Source organism: Nasonia vitripennis, chromosome 1, assembly GCF_009193385.2.
Source record: "Nasonia vitripennis strain AsymCx chromosome 1, Nvit_psr_1.1, whole genome shotgun sequence".
Taxonomy (NCBI): Eukaryota; Metazoa; Arthropoda; class Insecta; order Hymenoptera; family Pteromalidae; genus Nasonia; species Nasonia vitripennis.
The window spans coordinates 24635138-24639976 of NC_045757.1; positions in this window are offsets into that span (position 1 = coordinate 24635138).

Below are 4839 nucleotides of genomic sequence, written 5' to 3' on the forward strand. Positions count from 1 at the left end.
GTTATACCTTAATATATAATTAATTACACCCTGCACCCGATCGCATGAGGCATCAGCGTGATTAATTAATTTTCTTTCCGTGCGAGCGTATTCCCGCTTTTAATCCTCGCCCGCTCGCTCGCGTCCGATTAATCCGCGCGCCATGATTTTCGGGGTAGAAAATTGAATATGCATCGATACAATATTCACGCCGAGCCACAAAATAAAAATTCATAGAGCCGCGCGCCGCCTCATTGAATCAATCCGAAAAAAAACAAACGGTCGACAAATCCGCATTAACGAGCGATCGAGTGTACATTCGGCGGACATAGATCGCGAAGAAGCTCGAGCAAATTGCCGGAAGAGCCGAGCGTGAATAATCGCCGGTCCGGCCCAGCACGCGGCGGTATAATACTTAGCTAAAGGCTCGCGACGCGTGAGACATGTGTGTCAGCGCCGGCGCTCGGGACTTTATCGGCGCGGGGACGACTATAACCCACACGCGCGACGGCGACGACGACGCTCTTAGTCTTTTATACAGTCTAATTCCTCCTTCTCTCTCTATTTGTCTTGAGAGCTCTATCTGTCCTTTTCCTTCATTATTTATCGCCGCCTCCCGTGTATCTCTCCTGTACGCTCTCGAGCGCGCGCGCGCGTCGGAGCTCATTTGCATCCTTATATTCTAGCTCCCCGGTTTTATGCCCGCCGCCATGTGCTTTTATCTTGTGATTTTTATGTTTTTTGTTTGTTGACTTATTAGAATTATCGGAAATTTCTCTCAATATACATATTTCGCTCGCTCCGGGTTGTGTCATTGCTTCTCCTTATTCGATGCTCTCTCCTGTCTTATATAGCGTTCTTTTATTTTCCATCTACTTATATGTCCTCCGTTCAACTTTTTGCGGGCGCTCTCAGGATTTTACCTGCTTTTGTCGGACGTAAAAAGTACCCGGGGCACTTATTTTATATTAAAATTTTTCCCGCTCAAAAATTTGATTTGCGCCATCCGCAGCTCTTCCGAATTTCTATGGCGAGTGTATTGCCTCTTGAATATAGAGGGAATCGAATTCCGGCAATAATATTTCTCAATATTTCGAGAACGTAACAAAATTATAAAGTGTAGCGTGTATATACCTTCGTCGTTATCTTCGCGATCACACGAGCGCGTCAGGTTGAATAATGGAGATAATTAACGAGGAGACGATTAAATTCAGTGATTAATATTAGCACGTGTATACAACATTTAATTGAATAAAATACATCTGGCAAATATTTATCGCTTCCACTCGCCGACTCGACGCTTTTCGTGCGGTTCTCGTCTCAAAGTTTCGGACCATAAAAGAGCGCTGATTGAATTTTCTCCTCGCTTCGCTGCATTGTCTCCCCTTTTTTCGCTTCTGAGCGCGCGGGCAAATCTAATAAGCCGCGCCAGGCAGCCTCACATTCAAATTACGTGCGTTCCTAACGAGCACCGGACTCTATTTCATTTTCGCGGCCTTACATTTCACGCTTTTTTTTGCTCTCCTGCTACTCTACACCCTTGTTTGCGCGTAACTCTATTCCTCTCTCGTGTATTGCGTCGCACTTGGGTTGCGGATCGTGCGGTCGTGTTTATTCATATGCCCCACACTAGAATCGAGCTATACATGGGCGCATGACTGAAATGCACGACCCAGCTAGATCAGCTCGTTCTCGGATTAACTGATCGATGTGGCGGAGATCTCGATCAATCGAGAGTCAAGATCCAACAGGCATAAACTTACATCTCTATCCGCATCATCGTATAGTCGGAGCTTTCTCCCGTCATTTCGACTACTTCCTTTAAGTATTTGCAGCGATGCATTCCAAGCTCTGTGAGTTATATCGGCCGTCGCTCGAGAACACATATACATTCGCGAGTTCCGAGTGATTGACGCTGCGAGAGAAGCGTATTTCCGCGCGAGGAGCGTTAATGCTCGACGAAGCACGAGAAATCGCTACGCGCGCAGGGCTTTCTCTTAAATACAAGCTATACGCTCTCGCAGAGGAGAGATAACGGTCTCGGTATGTAAGTAAGCATTTTTCGAAGTAGAGCTGTCACACTCGACGTTAGAAAGTATTCTTAGAATGCTCCGAGGCGAGAGCGTACTTGACGTGTGAAAAATTCAAGAAAATCGAGTCTATAGCCTATTATTGGACACCTATGCGAAAGCCGTCGCGGTTGCGAAAATAGTTCTCCGATGGAATTTCATCCTGCGATAGCGAATGGAAAAGTCTGTTTTTTATTCTGCCTCTGAAGAAAGCATCAGTTTTGGAAGAAAACAGATCATAAGACACCGTTAACATGAAACATTACGGCTACGTGTGAGTCCGAAAGCAGAAACAAAAAAACATTCCTCAACAAGTATAGAAGCATCGAAAGCTCAAACAGCGCTCCAAGGCTGCATCAGCCCCTCTCCGAGCTTGCGCGAGCGGTTGGCGCGAAAAAGTCCCCGCGGAATCGCTGTATAATATAAAGCACGTTTACAGCTCCGACGGCGCTGTACAACACGTACGGGCCGTAAATATTATTTAAACGCGTAGCCGGTGCTATTACCCTATAACACCGCGCTTCCCCTGATGCTGCTCGCATACACATAGCAACGCGCGCGCGATACACTCAATAAATTACGCGGAATAACGTTTCCCTTTGGCCCCGTACTCCCGGACATGCAATTCGTCAACTCTGCACACACCCGCAGCAGCAGGATCGAGAGGAATGAGGGTGTGTTTGTCCATACCTATATACACATACAGAGGCACACACACGAGAGAGAGAGAGAGAGAGAGAGAGAGAGAGAGAGAGAGAGAGAGAGAGAGAGAAAGAGAAAAATGGCACGTGGACGATATCGAGAGGGTCCATTTCCGCAGCAGCAATCCGAGAGAGCGCTAAAACATTCACGGCCTGATGATTTTTCATTTTCCGTCGGATCTGCGTACCGTCACGGTGCATGTATTATACGCGTATACCGGAGGAAGGAAAGCTCCGCGCCGCGATGCTGAGAGCATTTCTCGGTTTCACCTGCTGCGCGACGAGAGATGATGAGAGTATTACGTCAGTTTCATGCGTCCTCGCTGTTATTGCACGCCTGATGGATCGAGATGGACTCGCGATTATTCTTGAATTATTCAAAGCGTTCTCGCTTGCTTCTCCCTCTCGAGCATTAATAACTCGGCGGTATCCTCGTCATTTTTTAACCAAGATTTTTCGACTCGAATAGTCACGTCGCCGTTGATATGTAGTTTCGCTTCTCGAAATCTCTTTCGTTCATACGGAATATGATACCGCGCTTGGAAGAGGGACGACGGGGGCTCTTTGAAAAATTGATGCGACAAAATATCCTTTTCCGCATAAACGCGAGAAGAGCGTCACTCGAAGTTTTTCCTTATTTTTCAAACGATTTTAAATTTCTCTTTTTTTCTACTCTCCCCCGCGCACGAGTGTGTGTACGTATAACGAAAACCATGTTGTCCTGCGCATCAGCGCTGAAAAGAAGCCGTTTCATACGGGGCCCTCCGCCTTAAATGGCGGGAATATTTTTATACGCGCACATAAAAGCCACTCTCAAATTCATCGGGCGAGCAATAAAGCTGTCCGAAAAATTGAATGAAAAGGGAAGATCATACGTTTGTATGGGGTATCCTCGAATATCTCTTCTCCGTGGGTACTTTTTACGTGTAACGCTGTACGAAAAGTCAGGATCGAAATTCGCCCAAAGAAAAAAAATAATCCGACGAGTCACGGCGCTGACCTAGTTTAATTTTTTTTTTCACGTGTACAGCCGTTGGCTAGTCAGTTTCCCCTCCGCGCAAGCACGTAAGAAATGTATGCAGATGAAAACTCTTGCCTCTCGAAGCTTCGGCTTTTTGAATTATATGATAAGAGAGGGAGATTGCTGTGTAAGTACACGCTTATTATGCGATGATGGAACTAGCGAACGAGGTGTTTATAGCGTACGAAGGTTCAATTTTCCTTTTTTGCGTAAAATTTGAAGCGACGATGTCTGACAGTGCTTGCCTGTTACTACTTATCCACTAAACCACTGTTGTCATACTTTTACTATTTTTTAATAATCCATCAGTTTTTGGAGTAGTCATTGAAAGCATTGATCAATAGGATTTATGGTTAATGTCCTAGGATGCAAAACCTTCAATTAAAAAAAAAATCGTTATAATTGACCACTTGGATAAAAAGTGTCGGCAGTTGAAAATAGAGAATATAATAATTAAAAGAGTGCTGTTAATGATTTTACGAATCACTTGAAAACAGTCAGAGACCCCTCTCCCCCTAACTTTTTATCCAAGCGAACATTTTTAACGATTTTGTTTTCCGAGAGAACAATTCTTCTCTTGTTCCACTACTTTTTTTCACATTGTGATAAACAAAGCAATTCGGCTTAAAAAAGCGTGCTCCCAATTTTCTATCCCGCTAATGAACTAACGATTTTTTTTCTATACACGCGAGATGCAAAAATTCAACGATGCACACCGCGTCCATAAATTCTCGAACATATCCCCTTTCCTCGCTCGCCTCCCATGCATGCGGGTATATTCCATCAAATTCTCGAGTTTCCATACATATACGCGAAGCAAACCGATAGCACTGCGAGAAACAATGATCATCGCGGAAAAAAGCCGAAAACCCCAGGTGCAATTCTCCCTCCGAGTCCGTCAAAGAAGCCGCCTGTTTCATTTAATTCCACGGCGTGTGTATGTACGTACAGGAGAGGGCGAACTTGCTGGCTTGCGTCTCTCCCGGAAAACCCGGCTGCGGCGGCGCTTTTCCAGAGACCCGCTACGTCACCGACGCGAGCACGGCACAGCAGCGGCGGCGGCGGCAGC